This window comes from Rhinopithecus roxellana, chromosome 10 (assembly GCF_007565055.1).
Source record: "Rhinopithecus roxellana isolate Shanxi Qingling chromosome 10, ASM756505v1, whole genome shotgun sequence".
In the NCBI taxonomy this organism is placed as follows: Eukaryota; Metazoa; Chordata; class Mammalia; order Primates; family Cercopithecidae; genus Rhinopithecus; species Rhinopithecus roxellana.
In genome coordinates, this window is record NC_044558.1 from 16,106,005 (window position 1) to 16,124,732 (window position 18,728).

The following is an 18,728-nucleotide window of genomic DNA, read 5'->3' on the forward strand; positions in this document are numbered from 1 at the left end:
AAACAGAATTCTCCAAAACACCTTGCCCTGTAAGACATTCACTGAAGGCATTGTCCCATCTATTTTGGGCATTTTTTTGATCCTTTATCTTGTGCTTAATTTAACAAGTTGGTTAATATTTTTGTTGGAATCTTAGGTGGCTTTAGTTTTCTAAATTCACAGGATGTCCCATGACTGGTGTCAGGCCTCGGAGCCCAAGCCAAGCCATCGCATCCCCTGTGACTTGCAGGTATAAGCCCAGATGGCCTGAAGTAACTGAAGAATCACAAAAGAAGTGCAAATGCCCTGCCCCGCCTTAACTGATGACATTCCACCACAAAAGAAGTGAAAATGGCCGGTCCTTGCCTTAAGCGATGATATTATCTTGTGAAATTCCTTTTCCTGGCTCATCCTGTCTCAAAAAGCTCCCCGACTGAGCACCTTGTGACCCCTACTCCTGCCTGCCGGAGAACAACCCCCCTTTGACTGTAATTTTCCTTTACCTACCCAAATCCTATAAAACGGCCCCACCCTTATCTCCCTTCACTGACTCTCTTTTCGGACTCAGCCCGCCTGCACCCAGGTGGTTAAAAAGCTTTATTGCTCCCACAAAGCCTGTTTGGTGGTCTCTTCACATGGACGCACATGACAACTGGCACTGCCATTATTTTGGAAATAAGACATGAGCATCAGTTAGCTGTAATCATGGGGTTAATCACTTGCATTTACTTTAGAAATATTTACTGTAAGAAAGCAAATATTTACTGTAAGAAGGCCAGGGAAGGGAGCAGTGCTTCAATATATCCACTCTTTCCAGTCTGAAATAGATTCTGTCTCTACCACTGCCTCATGTCCTATCAAAATTATTCAATGTATTTGTCAGAATTTGAATTCAAAAGGAAAATTCTTCATTAAAATAAAATTGGCTAAATTAATTTGAATGATAAAACTATTTGACAAATTTAATTTAGGTTCCAATGAGCCAAGTTTGGGGGAATTTATTACAACATCTTTAGAATGGCATGTGGCTTGTCACCGGCATTTAAGTATATAAGTCAATATTCCAATTAAGTTTCAGAGCTAATTGGAAGTAGCTACCATACTACCGTAATGAACTATCTTCTATAAGCTATAGATTTGAACCACAGATTTTTAACTTTCAAACAATTTTAAAAACAAAACAATTATTTTTATTTAGAAATTGTTATACTTTGTTGTATAATACATAAGGTATAAATTTAAAATGAGCAGGTTCGATGAGGACTGATCTCATCCAGTTAGAATAGGATGGATCTTTTCTAATTCTGGTTTTATCTCCAGTTTTTATTTGGAATGTTTCCTTCTAGTTCATTCTGGGTCGGCTGTTCTACTGCAGGGGTTTAAATTCTTGATCTTCAGGCTTTCGATATTAAAGGCTTTCAGGTTTGCTATTTCTCCTGGCAACCAGTTTAATTGAACAAATAAGAATCCTTTCTGTGATCATAAACTAAAAGGCTGTTTGTAATTTGCCTTTTAAATTTCTCCTCTCATGTAAGATCTCTCATATTCTTTCATGCAATGAAAGCAGGAGTAGACACTGTCATATAAGATGTCTCTCTATTTTGAAGCCTTAAGTATAAAATGTTTGGGTTTTTTTTCCTTGTGAGTTTGTTTCTGTTACTTGACTCAGTAACAAATCATAACATTTGTATTCTGCCTTATCATTTATAAACCACTTTAATATTCTCATATTAACTTTGTAATAAGCCTATGAAGTAACAGAGTCATTTACTGAACCCTTGGCATACAGCAGGTTGTTAAAGATTAACTGAATGGGCCAGGCGCAGTGGCTCATGCCTGTTATCCCAGCACTTTGGGAGGCTGAGGCGGGTGGATCACCTGGCCAACATGGCGAAACTCCATCTCTACTAAAAATACAAAAACTACCTGGGTGTGGTGGCGCATGCCTGTAATCTCAGCTACTTAGGGAGGCTGAGGTAGGAGAATCGCTTGAACCTGGGAGGTGGAGGTTGCAGTGAGCTGAGATCGTGCCATTGCACCTGGGCAACAAGAGAGACACTGTCTCAACAACAACAGAAAAAAAGATTAACTGAATGAAATGTAGATATTAGTATCTTATTCTAAAAACAGGTATTTGAAGCTATGAGAAGTTGAAATCACTTTCTAAGATCATTGGGTAGAGTCTGGGCTCATTTTTAGCTGTTCTAGATCACAGGGCTAGGTTTTTTTCCTTTATGCTATATCACACTAACCATATTTGAGGTTTCAGTTTTTGCAGTTGTTTTTAAGGTAAAATTTACATAGATTGAAATGTTCGGATATTAATGTACAATTTGAGTTTTGAGAAGTACATTTATCTGTACAATGAAGACGCCAACCAAGATATCAAATATTTCCATCTTCCCAACGCCCCTGGGGATATTTCCCATACCCTTTACCCCAGGGCAATCACTGTTCTGACTTTTTTTCCTGCCATATATTAGTTTTGCCAGGTCTAAAATTTCTTATAAATGAAATCATATAGAAGATACTCTTTTATGTCCGAGTTATTTCATGTGGCATAATGGCTGAGATCCATCCACACTGTTGTGTGTATAAGTCATTTATTCCTTTTTATTGTTGAATAATATTTATTATATGAATATATCACAATTTGCTCATCTTTTCTGTTGATGAGCATTTTGGTTATTTTTTTTTTAGCTATTATAAATCCAACTGCTATAAACATTTGTGTACAAGTTTCTTTGTGAATATAAATGTTTATTTTTATTGGAGACTTACTAGATTACAAGGTAGTTGATGGAGAACATAATGAAACTACCAAGTCTTTTTCTAAAGTGGTTGTACTATTTTATACTCCTACCAATAACATATAAGTATTCTATTTGTTCCACATCCTAGTTAATATTTACTGTTGTTAGTCTTTTACATTTTGGCTATTGTAGTGAATAGACAGTAGATTTCATTATGGCTTAATTTGTGTTTCTTGGTTAATGTGCTGACCTTTTTTTCCTGTTCTTATATGCCATTCATGTATTATTGTTAGTGAAGGGTCCAGCATTTTCCCCACATTTATTTAAGATTCTCTTTTGGTGAGTCATGGGCATTCTTCATATATCTTGGATATACATTTTTGTCGGATATGTTTATTGTGAATATGCTCTCTGAGTTGGCAACTTTTCAATTTGTTTTCTTAATGATATCTTGATGAATAGAAATCTCCCTTGATAAGATTTAGTAGAAGGTTTTTAATTTTATTGATCTTTCCAAAGAAACAATTTTGGGCCGGGCGCGGTGGCTCAAGCCTGTAATCCCAGCACTTTGGGAGGCCGAGACGGGCGGATCACGAGGTCAGGAGATCGAGACCATCCCGGCTAATATGGTGAAACCCCGTCTCTACTAAAAATACAAAAAACTAGCCGGGCGAGGTGGCGGGCGCCTGTAGTCCCAGCTACTCGGGAGGCTGAGGCAGGAGAATGGCGTAAACCCAGGAGGCGGAGCTTGCAGTGAGCTGAGATCCGGCCACTGCACTCCAGCCTGGGCGACAGAGCGAGACTCCGTCTCAATTAAAAAAAAAAAAAAAAAAAAAAAAAAAAGAAACAATTTTGGCTTTAATTTTTATATGATCTGTCTTTTTATTTTATTGATTTAAGCTCTTTATTCCCTTCCTTCTACTTCCTAGATGAGCAAATTAAACCCAAAGGACTTTGAGAGATCTTGTTTTTTATTCTAATTTAATTCTGTTGTGTTCAGAGAATGCACTCCATGAGAATTCCTTTTAAAATTTACTTAAATTTATTCTATGATACGTGTGGTCCATATTGGTAAATACTTTAATGCACTTAAAAAATATAATATGAGGCCGGGCGCGGTGGCTCAAGCCTGTAATCCCAGCACTTTGGGAGGCCGAGACGGGCGGATCACGAGGTCAGGAGATCGAGACCATGCTGGCTAACACGGTGAAACCCCGTCTCTACTAAAAAAAAAAAAAAAAAACAAAAAAAAACCCCCAAAAAACTAGCCAGGTGAGGTGGCGGGCACCTGTAGTCCCAGCTACTCAGGAGGCTGAGGCAGGAGAATGGCATAAACCCGGGAGGCGGAGCTTGCAGTGAGCTGAGATCTGGCCACTGCACTCCAGCCTGGGTGACAGAGCGAGACTCCGTCTCAAAAAAAAAAAAATCATTTTATATTCAAGGTTATTATTTTTATGTGAGGGTTTATTCTTGTCATTTTATTGATTGATTTCTGGTTGTTTTCTCTATCCTTTGTTTTCTTTCTCCCTTATTTATCATTGTGATATGGTGGTTTTTTTTGGTAGTGGTAAAATTTGAGTCCTTACTCTTTCTTATTTCTCAACCCATTTGCTCTGCCAGGGGGTTTAATACTTTCATGCAATTCTATAACAAGAGATATAGTCCTTTCACTTCCAGGTGTAGGATTTCCCTAAGCATTTATTGTAGGAGCAATCATAGTGGTATGAATTTGTAATGGTGATGAGTTTTTTTTAGCTTTTGCTTGTCTAGGAAAGAGTTTATTTCTCATTCATTTATGAATGATAACTTTGGTCTGTATAGTACCCTTTGTCAGCAGTTTCTTTTTCTTTCAGCGCCTTGAATATATTATGCAACTCTCTCCTGGCCTGTAAGTTTCTGCTGAGAAATCTGCTGTTAGTCTGATGGGGGTTCCCTTATAAGTGACTGGACAATTTTCTCTTGCTAATTTTCAAATGTCCTCTTTGTCTTTGACTTCGCACAGTTTCACGCTAATATGCTATAGAGATGTTTTTGAATTTTATCTATTTGGGGAATCCCTGAGCTTCCTATATCTGATGTGTCAGTCTCTTGCTAGACTTAGGAAGTATTCTGCCATTATTTTATCAAACGGTGTTTCTATCCCCTTTGTTTTTTCTTCTCCTTCTGGGACACCAAACATTTGAATATTTGGTTTCTTTATGGTGTCCCGTATATCACATAGAATCTACTCATTCTTTTTGATTCTTTTTTCTTTATTTTTGTCTACTGGGTTATTTCAAAAGACAGGTCTTTGTGTTCTGAAATTCTTTCTGCTTGATTGTGTCTCTTGTTGAAGCTTTTGAATGTATTTTGTATTTCATTAAATAAATGTTTTAGTTCCAGAATTCCTGTTCCATTCTTTTTAATGATATCTGTCTTTTTGTAATTTTAAATTCATATCCTGAATTGTTTTCTGGATTTCATTTTATTGTTCGTTTGTATAGTCTTGTATCTCACCGAGCTTCTTTAATATCATCATTTTGAATTCTTCTGGGATTTTAAAAATTTCTTTTTTATTGGTATGTGTTGCTGGAGAACTATTGTTTTCCTTTAGAGATGTGGTATTTTCTTGCTTTTTCATGTCTTATTTGCCTTTACATTGATATCTGCATGTCTGATGTAACAGTCACTTGTAATGTTTTTGAATTTGTTTTCATGGGGGAGGACATTTTCCTGAAGATGAATCTATGTTGTTGGTTGGATAGGGCACTTTGGCTTAGATTCTGCGCACAGGCAGTAGTGCAGTTCCTGTACAATTTCTTCAGCTTTAAACAGCATATATGGCATCTGTGATTTTCTCAGTGGTTTAGGTTGCATTCGTAGTGGAGGCTGTGGTGAAGTTTTGCTGGGGATGGGGATGTCAGGTGGGCCAATCCTTGTGCCCCACTGGTGGCAGTGTGGTACAATTGTACCTGAAGTGGTGTATGCTGGCACTGGATTAGCAGCTCCTTGCATGCTGATTCTTGGGCATTTGGGAAGCTTGCTCAGGTGCCAGTAGTGGCAGTGGTGGACCAGGCAGGTGGGCAGGTCCTCTAGCCTCTGGGCATTAGGCATGGCAGGGGTGATGGTCATAGCAGTGGCAGAACATGCCTGTCTCCCAAGTGGTCTGCACTGATGTTGGTGGTTGGTGCTGCAGGCTCAGCAGGCCAGTTCCTCGCCCACAGGTGGCAAGTGAAGGTAGATGCTGTCTGTCGTGGTAGTGGCAGGTTGGTTGGGCTTCACATCAGGTTCCTGGGAGGAGTACCCAGGTACAATGATGATGAATGGGGCTGGGTGATCCCCAGGCTCCTAGATGACATGCTCAGGCCCTGAGAGGACAGAGCTGGGCAGGGAAGTCTTGTCATCAGGCCCCCCATTGCTGTTTTCAGGCACTGGCTCTAGCAAGCAGGGGTTGGGGTGATCTCTAGGACTCTGACAAAATGCTTGGGTGAGGTTATCAGTAACTGCACTGTGGATCTACTACTGGGGTGGCCAAGGTTGCTTTTAGTAGGAGCAACCATAGGCAGGGGGCTGAGGAGAATGCACTTCAGCTCCAGGTGGCAGCTCTGGGTGGAGCAGCCTCCCCTCAGGGAATTTGTTAATGCACAGTGCCTTCATGACTGGGGGGCAGTAGGGTCATTGTCAGTAGATTGCCCTTCAGCTTTCTTGAGGTCCCCTGTTTCTTTGCTCCAATCAGAAAAGTGCTCCTAGGCAAAAAGTCTAGGTCATTGTTGGACTAATCTCATGCATTCTCCTCCCTGAAGGATCACAGTTCTGTACTCTCTGTTGTTCATCATCTGACAATAAACCCCTCATGTATTTTGTCTTAGGTTACAATTTTTTTTTTAAATCTTGAAGGCATTAGTTGAATACCAGTTACTTCACTGCGGGCAAGAGTGGAAATCTCATGGGCAGAAACGGAAGTCTTAATTATTGATTATTTTTTAGCTACTTTGTCCCGACTAGACATCAATAGCTTAAAATAAATGTTTACACATACTTTCTACTCATCTTTCCCACATCAGCATAAGCTACTAAGAGAGTTTCCTTGTTTCCCTAGAACAGTAGTTCTTGAAGTATAGGTTATAGACAAGCAACACCAGCATCATCTGCAAAACTTTTAGATATAAAAATTTATTGGCCTCACCCAAGACCCAATGAATCAAAAAGTGTGTTTGGGAACCAGCTGTGTGTTGTTGTAGCTGTTGTTGTTGAATAAGCTTCCAGTGATTCTGATGTGCCGTGAAGCTTAGCTCCTATCCCATCAGGTCTCCTGCTGTCTCTACAGCATCCTTGGTTGTAATTACTTGATTGGTTGTGTAACTTCTCTCTAAGGTCTTTGTAAAGAGAAAATGTTTCTCATAGTCACCTGATTCCCAAATTTATGATGGATTAAAAAATCTGAATATCTGTGCTATTGCTTTGTCTTCCTTTCTTAGTACAAATTTTCTCCTTATACTCTAAAAGGTTTATAAATCTTCTTCCAGAGTTTTTTTTTTTTTAGCATGGAAAGATTATATTTTTTAAATGACTTTAATTGGTTTCATTTCATGGGATTATTATACTTTTTCTTTTGGAGAAGAAAAATTCACAAGTTTACGTAGATACCTGAAAATTTTTTTGTAGAGTAAACTTATCCAAAGAAGCATATCTTTGTAGTTTTCAGTTTAATGAATGCTTTTAGGTTGAAGTAGATGTGGGAGATAGTTCCCATTCAATGACATTCTGCTTTCAGGAGTCCTATCAGTTGAGTATTTTAGTTAGACCAGAGCCTAGTGGAGTAAGGAATGCTTCAGGATACAGTTATTTGTCTTCCTGCCCCAGAGGTAGGATCATGATATCATAGAGTCTCGGGGATGGGAAAGATAAGAAATTTTTGATTAGTATGATAGAAACCATATTCAAATAAAGATTGCATGGTGAAGATTCTACATCTATTTTGGGCACTAAGGTAAATTATTATGAGGAAATTATAGAACCTTTTAACATCAGTTTTATTATCTGTAAAATAAACATGATTTTCTTCAATGCAAAGACTGTTTACTCTCAGTTTACAGCTTCACTATCTCTTCTGCATCATACATTTCTTCTTCTTGACAGAATGTTTCTGTGAGCTTACTTATTTTGCAATATATCTGGTTTTTTATCCCTCTTTTTAATCCCATATCTCCCCACCACCCCAAGAAATAGCTAGCCTTTTACTTAATCTTTGTCCTACCAGGCATTCTGTTGAAATTTGCTTAAAAGAGAAGACGAAAGTCTTTAAATCTATGTTATAAATCCTATCATGAATTGTAAATTAGTTATCATTAGTAGCATTTAGTGTACCTCTACTAACCTCATAGCCTTAGAATTGCATGTATTGCTATGGCATTTATTAATGTTCACCTTTACTGCCAGTAAGGAACACACACATGTAGTCGTGTGCCACATAATGATCTTTCAGTCAATGACTGAATAATCCCATAAGATTATAATGGAACTGAAATTTTCCTATCACCTAGTGACTTGTGTTACAGTTGCCTACAGTATTCAGTACAATAACATTCCATACAGGTTTATAGCTTAGGAGCAATAAGCTATGCCATATAGTCTAGAGGCGTAGTAGGCTGTACCATCTAGATTTGCATAATTACGTGCTATGCTGTTCATACAGTGACAAAATCACCCAAAGTTGCATTTCTCAAAACATATCCCTGCCATTAAGTGATGCATTTTCCCCTTGAGGTTCCATATACCTACTCTTAAATTATAAGCTACTCAGTTTCCTAAAAATGTAGTATATGCTTACAGGCAATTGAAATGTAGGAAGTCTAAGGCCTTTTCTGTGTAGCCTATCTGCATGTTCAAACTTATCTTTCATCTTCTGTCTTTTTAAATATACTCAGAAACCTTTAATTTATGCACATATTCATACAAATTTTCTTCTGATATCAGTGGATTCAGAAACATAGCTTAAGATCCTTATTTAAACATTTTATAGTTTTTTTAACATGCTTATCTACAGCTTTAAAAAACTAACCAGAGTATAAAACATTGTCTTGGTTAGCTCAGGCTGCTATAACAAAAATACCATAGACTGTGCGGCTTAAAGCTGGGGTCCCCAACCCCTGGGCCACAGACTGGTACTGGTTTGTGGCCTATCAGGAAATGGGCCGCAGAGCAGGAGATGAGTGGCAGGCAAGCGAGTGATGCTTCATCTGTATTTACAGCTGTTCACCATCACTTGGATTACCACCTGAACTCTGCCTCCTGTGAGATCAGTGGCAGCATTACATTCTCATAGGAGCACAAACCCTATTGTGAACTACACAAGCAAGTAATCTAGGCTACACATTCCTTATGAGAATCCAATGCCTGATGATCTGTCACTGTCTCCCATCACCCCCAGATGGGACTGTCTAATGGCAGGAAACAAGCTCAGGGCTCCCACTGATTCTACATTATTGTGAGTTGTATAATTATCTCATTGTATATTATAATGTAATAATGATAGAAATAAAGTTCACAATAAATGTAATGTGCTTGAATTATCCCTAAACCATCCCTCATCTCCTGGTCTGTGGAAAAACTGTTTTCCATGAAACCAGTCCCTGGCACCAAAAAGGTTGGGGACAATGACTTAAACAACAAACATTTATTTCTCACAGTTCTAGAGGCTGGGAAAGCCAGTATTACGATTCTGGGAGATCTGGTGTCTGGTGAGGAACTGCTTTCTGGCTTGGAGACAGCTGCCTTCTTGATTTCTCCTAACATGGCAGAAAAGGGGATCTCTGGTTTCCTTTTCTTCTTATAAGGACACTAATCCCAGCATGGAAGCTCCACCCTCATAATTTCATGTAAACCTAATTACTCCCAAAGGCTCACCTCTTTATAACGTCCCATTGGGGTTGAGGTTTCAACATATAAATTGTAGGGAGAAAAAACATGCCGTATATCACAAATATTTGATCAAACATTCACAATTGCCATAAACATCCCAAGTACCATTCTATTAATAGCAAATATTGCAAATGTTAACAGCAAATGCTTGTTCGTGCCTCAACTTTCTCTGATATGAAATCCAGGTCATTATGAATAAAACGAGAGCTTTTACTTTTTCAGACAAGCCTGTTTTCAGTAGAGTCACAGAGAAAGCAGTTACCATGACTACAAGGTTAGTTGCTGGTTCATTTGCTTATTAAATTACTGTCTAATAGTCATTCCTACGTCCTGGTCCAGATACATGATCTGACCTTTCATTTTGAATTGCTAAGTAAAATTATGAATTCATGTATTCATTTTCCTATTTGAGAAGACAGGTTTTTGTGTTTCCTTGGTTATCAAGATTAATTTTTCTGGGGTAATTCTACTAAGTCCTGTTACATGAACTCTCAGGGTGGAGTTATATAGGTTTCAATGGTATCACTGATAAAATATAATTGACTTCCTACAATGGGAACTTAAGTTTCTTTTCTATGAAAATTATAGCATGCTGATAAGTATTTGATACTGATATTACTACTGCCTATGTATGGGATTTTACGTATATCTTTTTTTTTTTTTTTTTTTTTTTTTTTTTTTTTTTTTTTTTGAGACGGAGTCTCGCTCTGTCGCCCAGGCTGGAGTGCAGTGGCCGGATCTCAGCTCACTGTAAGCTCCGCCTCCCGGGTTCGCGCCATTCTCCTGCCTCAGCCTCCCGAGTAGCTGGGACTACAGGCGCCCGCCTCGTCGCCCGGCTAGTTTTTTTTGTATTTTTTAGTAGAGACGGGGTTTCACCATGTTAGCCAGGATGGTCTTGATCTCCTGACCTCGTGATCCGCCCGTCTCGGCCTCCCAAAGTGCTGGGATTACAGGCTTGAGCCACCGCGCCCGGCCGATTTTACGTATATCTTGAAATGAATTCAATAAAGTCAGCTGGCAATAACCAGATACATTTTACTCATTGCCAAAAGGAAATTTCCTGAATTAAGTTTGAGATGGGATCATATTAGCTGTTTATTTTTACTCTGATGTCTTAAAAGCATTATATTACAAGATATGCTTTAGAAATGAGAGAAGTATGTAAAAATTTTCACATTATTTTGATTTCTTTCTACTTCAACTTTCCTGTAAGGAGTCTTGGGTAAGGCATTGGAAACTGAAAAGCCTCTGGAGGAAGATATAAAATTAATTCACTAAAATGAGACATATTATAATGCATGCTAACCCTTAAAAATACTGAGGGAACAAGAGGAAGAGAGTTGACTCAGGAGAGATTGGCATCAAAAGAAGTGAATTGGTTGGCTTTATTTAGATTAAGACTTTTCCTTTCAGTGTATGTTAATCTCCTGTTTTGCAAAATGCCTGTGCATATCTTTGGATCTTTCTGAATAATTGAGAAGGAAATGATGAATGAATCAATGTAGTGCTAAACTTTATGGTTAATCACCAATATGTGTGACCTACTGCTACTCTGCTATGTACATATCAGAGCACACTGGCCCAAAGATTAGGTTACAGAATGATAACCAAAACAGCATGGTACTGGTACCAAAACAGATATATAGACCAAAGGAACAAAACAGAGGCCTCAGATGTAACACCACACATCTACAACCATCTGATCTTTGACAAACCTGACAAAAACAAGCAATGGGGAAAGCATTCCCTATTTAATAAATGGTGCTGGGAAAACTGGCTAGCCATATGCAGAAAACTGAAACTGGACCCCTTCTTTACACCTTATACAAAAATTAACTCAAGATGTATTAAAGCCTTAAATGTAAGACCTAAAACCGTAAAAATCCTAGAAGAAAACCTGGGCAATACCATTCAGGACATAGGCATGGGCAAAGACTTCATGACTGAAACACCAAAAGCAATGGCAGCAAAAGCCAAAATGGACAAATAGGATCTAATTAAACTAAAGAACTTATGCACAGTAAAAGAAACTACCATCAGAGTGAACAGACAACCTATAGAATGGGAGAAAATTTTTGCATTTTATCCATCTGACAAAGGGCTAATATCCAGAATCTGCAAAGAACTTAAACAAATTTACAAGAAAAAAACAACCCCATCAAAAAGTGAGCAAAGGATATGAACAAACACTTCTCAAAAGAAGACATTTATGCAGCCAACAAGCATATGAAGAAAAGCTCATCATCACTGGTCGTTAGAGAAATGCAAATCAAAACCACAATGAGATATCATCTCATGCCAGTTAGAATGGTGATCATTAAAAAGTCAGGAAACAACAGGTACTGGAGAGGATGTGGAGAAATAGGAACACTTTTACACTGTTGGTGGCAGTGTAAATTAGTTCAACCATTGTGGAAGACCGTGTGGTGATTCCTCAAGGATCTAATACCAGAAATGCCATTTGACCCAGCAATCTCATTACTGGGTATGTATCCAAAGGATTATAAATCATTCTACTATAAAGACACATGCACACATATGTTTATTGCAGCACTATTCACAATAGCAAAGCCTTGGAACCATCCCAAATGCCCATCAATGATAGACTGGATAAATAAATTGTGGTACATATATGCCATAGAATACTATGCAACCATAAAAAAGGATGAGTTCATGTCCTTTGCAGGGTCATGGATGAAGCCAGAAACCATAATACTCAGCAAACTAACACAAAAACAGAAAACGAAACACTGCATGTTCTCGCTCATAAGTAGGAGTTGACGATGAGAACACATGGTCACAGGGAGGGGAACGTTACACACTGGGAGCTGTGGGGAGGTGGGGGGCTATGGTAAGAATAGCATTAAGAGAAATACCTAATGTAGATGACGGGTTGATGGGTGCAGCAAACCACCATGGCACATGTATACCTATGTAACAAAGCTGCATTTTCTGCACATGTACCCCAGAACTTAAAGTAAAATAATAATAATAATAAAAGAATCATCCTGCATTATGTCTCAGCCACTGTGACATTTAAGAAAGTCATATTTGGCTGGGTGCGGTGGCTCACGTCTGTAATTCCAGCACTTTGGGAGGCCGAGGCGGGTGGATCACGAGGTCAGGAGATCGAGGCCATCCTGGCTAACACTGTGAAACCCCGTCTCTACTAAAAAATACAAAACAAAATTAGCCGGGCGTGGTGGCAGGCGCCTGTAGTCCCAGCTACTCGGGAGGCTGAGGCAGGAGAATGCCGTGAACGTGAGAGGCAGAGCTTGCAGTGAGCCGAGATCGGGCCACTGCACTCCAGCCTGGGCGACAGAGTGAGACTCCATCACAAAAAAAAAATAAAAAAAGAAAGTCATATTTTCCTTCTGGCTTCAGTTTCCTTACTGAGGAATTGATTATTGGATTCAATAATCCAAGGATGTTGAAGTAGACGATCTATGATTCTTTTTGGTATTTAATATTATATTATCGTTTTCACCAAAAAGCTATATATTTCCTTCTGGCCATGGCTCTGTGATCATTTGAATGTACACAGGTTTTTGTGAGAATTGACTTTAGAAATTCCAAGAACATTTGGGTAAATTAAATATTTTAGACAACATTTGTCAAGCCCAAAAGCAGAATTGTCATTTTTATACTAGATGCACTTAATTATAAATGTAAAAATAGTAAGAGCCCCGTTCTGTATGAAGCTGGTGAATATGACAGTGAAACTTACAGAAAAAGGAAACAAGCTAAACAAGCCATCATCCTAAACCCTAACAGTGATGTCTCACTCTTCGATGAAGAAAAACTACCCAGAGCAGAATTCCATTTCTCCTCCTTAAAAATACGTGCTTGATCATCTTAAAGTATAAAATGTCTCTCACTCCCGTGCTCCTGGAGTTATTTATCTATTCCAGCGTGTTCACTTTTTTTACTTGACTAATGACTAAGTTGAGATTGAAATAGGAATGTATGGGGACTCGTATTTAAGTCATTATGAATAAAAATAACTTGTAGGTTGTACTGTTTCTTACTATTTCAAGAAAGAAGTAATATCTTCTCCACAATGTTAAGAATAAAAGAGCTTTCTATCAAATACAAACATACATATGTAACCCAAATACAAACCGCACATAGGGTGTTTGTATAGGCCATGGGATGAGTCTATGATAGTTGTGTACTCTACTGTTACTAGGCAAACACAAATGGAACTATATTACTATTCAGGAAAACTACAGAGGAAATTGATGTCTCATAGGCTCCCAAGAGGTGCAATCCTAGTGAATGTCGAGATGATCATGCTGAGTCTTTATTTCCTTCCATTCACTTATAATCTTCAATATTTGTATCATGGTTTATAATGGTCAATAGGACCCATAGTCCTCTTACTTGATGAAGAGGTGTAATTATAATGTTGTGGAGGTCAAACCAACTCCACCTTGGATGTTAATCTGCTGTATTGACTTATGATTAACTCGTTTCAGGCAGCCTCTAAGATTTCCATTTACCTATTGTTCCTTGTTTAAGAGGATTTACTTACTGTAAATCCTACCCTTAAGTCAAACAACCTTTGTTATCATCATTCAGTTTTCCTTCTCTCCCTTCAGAATCACACTTTCCCTATGGTATATACGCCCTGGGTCTGGGGGATAATAGGATGGGAATCCACCATCTTGTCTTGTGTGGCAGGAGACATAGATGTGGTTTCTGTTCATAAGTTATTATTAAATATTTATTTCTAAGAAACTGGATATGTCAGCCTCTTTTTTGGCCTCTCAGCTTCCTTGAACTTTGGGAGTAGGTTTGCATAGACTTGCCTACGACAAAACAAATGTTATTATTTATAAACAGATGACAGACATATTTAACATTATTTAAGAACAAAAACTCCACCACAGGTTTCTGAAAGAAGGTAAATTAAAGCAAATTTCCAAAGCATCCTAGTTTTTATTAATCTTAACATACTATATTGTAATCACATTATGTTAGACTTATGGTTTTGTTAGCCAGCATAGGTGTATGTATCTATATCATTTTGTAAATATCTATTTATATTCAACAATGACAAAATTCAACACCAAACCAGCTTTGCTTATCTGTACCTATTATTTGTTCCCAGTCTGTACAGTATGATAATCGGCCTGCTATTCTCATTCTGTTCTTTTTTGCATGATCCTTCTTGAACCAGTTGTCCTCCTTTCATCCTGCAAACTCTCACACTGCACTATATTTGGCCTAGCCTTGAAGATGCAGTTCCACAGTTTATTCTCTGCCTCAAAGCTCTGAGTCCCTTCCACAGCCACCCTGCCTTCTGGATCAGGTGCTTTATCTATCACCATCTCTATCAGAGCACAATATTACACCGAGGTCAATGCAATGTTTTAATTCATCTGTCTTCTCCAGTAGACTCAGAACTCTTGAGTATAGAAATTTGTCATACTTACCTTTGTGTCTTATACAGCATTGTGGTCAACTTAACCTAATAAGAAGTCTGTAAACAAAATGAATAAAAATACCAGAAATAACACTTTGGCTCAGATGGAACATCAGAATGGGGACATTGTGGGAAATGTCAAAAATTTTTATACCCCTTGTTTACGTATATAGCTGTTATTACAGAGGTACCTTAAGTGTCTTCAGACAGAAACATCTGATAAACAGAGTCATCTTCAGAAGTTTAGACCAGTTTACTTTCTTTATCAGCCTGAGCATTTGTCTATATAATTGGGATTGCTCTGCTTGAGAGGGACCATGTGACTATTAGTCATACTATTGCTACTATATACTAGTAGCATGAACTATCTTCTCTTCTCATATGTGCATGCCATTTATGTCTAACTATGTTTTAAGATTGAGCTTCCTGATTGTGTTTTCCGGAGATACCTTTTCAACCTCTACTGTTTAAGGATAAGATGAAAGAAAATTATAACACTGTGGGTAAAATTTTGATTTAAAATTATTGGCTAGTCATGGTGGCTGAGGCCTATAATCCCAACACTTTGTGGGGGAGGGTGAGGCAGGTGAATCATTTATGTTCAGGATTTCGAGACCAGCTTGGCCAACATAATAAAACCCGCTCTCAATACTACCACAGCTGATGCTCTCTTGAAAGCACCACCTCCCAGCAGGAGGCCAACCAGCACAAAAATAGGGCACTAGTTGACCAAAGCTAAGGACCCTCACAGAGTCCATTTCATCTCCCTGCCACTTCCACCAGAACAAGTGCTCGTATTCACGACTGAGAGAACCACAGACAGTTCAGATCACAGGACTCTGTGCAGACAACCCCCAGTACCACCCCAGAACCTGGTAGACTTGCTGGGTGGCTAGATCCAGAAGAGAGATAACAATCACTACAGCCTGGCTCTCAGAAAGCCACATTCCTTGGAAAAGGGGGAGAGTACTACATCAAGGAAACACCCTGTGGGACAGAAGAATCCGAACAACAGCCTTGAGCCCTAGATCTTCCCTCTGACAGAGTCTACCCAAATGAGAAGGAACCAGAAAACCAACTCTGGTGATATGACAAAACAAGGTTCTTTGACAACCCCCAAAATCACGCTAGCGCAATGAATCCAAACCAAATAGAAATCCCTGATTTACCTGAAAAAGAATTCAGAAGGTCAATTATTAAGCTAATAAGGGAGGTACCAGAGAAAGGGGAAGCCCAATGTTAGGAAATTTAAAAAAATGATACAAGAAGTGAAGTGAGAAATATTCAACAAAACAGATAGCATAAATAAAGAACAGTCAAAACTTCAGGAAACAATGGAAGGACTTATAGAAATCAAAATGCTCTGGAAAGTCTCAGCAATAGAATTGAACAAGCAGAAGAAAGAACTTCAGAGCTTGAAGACAAGGTTTTCAAATTAACCCAATCCAACAAAGACAAAGAAAAAAGAATAAGAAAATATTAACAAAGCCTCCAAGAAGTCTGGGATTATGTTAAGTGACCAAACCGAAGAATAATCAGTGTTCATGAGGAAGGAGAGGAATCTAAAAGTCTGGAAAATATATCTGGGGAAATAATTGAGGAAAATTTACCCAGCCTTGCTAGAGAACTAGACTTCCAAATACAAGAAGCTCAAAGTATACCTGGGAAATTCGTAGCAAAAAGATCATTGCCTAGGCACATTGTCATCAGGTTATCTAAACTTCAGATGAAGGAAAGAATCTTAAGAGCTATGAGGCAAAAACACCAGGTAACCTATAAAAGAAAACATATCAAACAAACAGCAGATTTCTCAGCAGAAAACCCACAAGCTAGATGGGACTGGGGGCCTGTCTTTAGCCTCCTCAAACAAAACAATTATCAGCCAAGAATTTTGTACCCACTGAAACCAAGCTTCATAAATGATGCAGTCTTTTTCAGACAAACAAATGCTGAGAGAATTTGCTACTACCAAGCCAGCACTACAAAAACTGCTAAAAGGAGCTCTAAGTCTTGACACAAATCCTAGAAGCACATCAAAACAGAACCTGTTTAAAGCATAAATCATACAGGACCTATGAAACAAAAATGCAATTAAAAAAACCAAAAACGAAAAAACAAGGTATACAGGCAACAGATAGCATGATGAATGGAATGGCACCTCACATCTCAATAATAATGTTAAATGTAAAAATAATAATGTTAAATGTAAAATAATAATGTTAAATGTTAAATGTTAATGTTAAATGTAAATAATGTTAAATGTTAAATGTTAAATGTAAATGTTAATGTTAAAAGAGCAATCCCAATTATATAGACAAATGCTCAGGCTGATAAAGAAAGTAAACTGGTCTAAACTTCTGAAGATGACTCTGTTTATCAGATGTTTCTGTCTGAAGACACTTAAGGTACCTCTGTAATAACAGCTATATACGTAAACAAGGGGTATAAAAATGCTCAACTTCAAAGATACAGAATTGCAGAATGGATAAGAAATCACTAATCAACTATCTTCTGCCCTCGAGAGACACACTTAACACATAAGAACTCACATAAACTACATAAACTTAAGGTAAAGGGGTAGAAAAAGACATTTCATGCAAATGGACACCAAAAGAGAGCAGGACTAGCTATTCTTATACCAGATGAATGAAACTTTAAAAACACAGCAGTTAAAGAAGACAAAGAGGGACATTATATAATGATGAAAGGCCTTATCCAACAGGAAAATATCACAATCCTGAATATATATGAACCTAACATTGGAGGTCCCAAATTTATAAAACAATTACTAACAGACCTATGAAATGAGTTAGAAAGCAAACAATAATAGTGGGGACTTTAATACTGCACTGACAGCACTAGACTGGTCATCGAGACAGCAAAGAAACAATGGATTTAAACTATACCCTGGAACAAATGGACTCAACAGATATATACAGAATATTCTACCCAACAACTGCAGAATAAACATTCTATTCAACAGTGCATGGAACTTTCTCCAAGACAGACCGTATGATAGGCCACAAAATGAGCCTCAATAAATTCAAGAAAATTGAAATTATATCAACCACTCTCTCAGACCACAGTGGAATAAAACTGGGAATCAACTCCAAAAGGATCCTTCAAAACCATGCAAATACATGGAAATTAAATAACCTGCTTTTGAATGAACATTGGGTCAAAAATGAAATCAAGATGGAGATTAGAAAATTCTTTGACCTGAAAGACTATAGTGTCACAACCTATCAAAACCTCTGGGACACAGCAAAGGTGGTGCTAAAAGGAAAGTTCATAGCCCCAAATGCCTACATCAAAAAGTCTGAAAGAGCACAAACAGACAATCTAAAGTCACACCTCAAGGAACTAAAGAAACAAGAACCAACCAAACCCAAACCCACGAGAAGAAAGGAAATAAGAACAGAGCAGAACTAAATGAAAGTGAAACAAAAAAATACAAAATATAAATGAAACAAAAACCTGGTTCTTTGAAAAGATAAATAAAATTGATAGAGCATTAGCAAGATTAACCAAGAAGAGAGAAAATCCAAATAAGCTCAATCAGAAATGAAAAGGGGGATATTACAACTGACACCACAGACATACAAAAGATCATTCAAGGCTACTATGAACACCTCTACTTCCATAAAGTAGAAAACCTAGAGGAGATA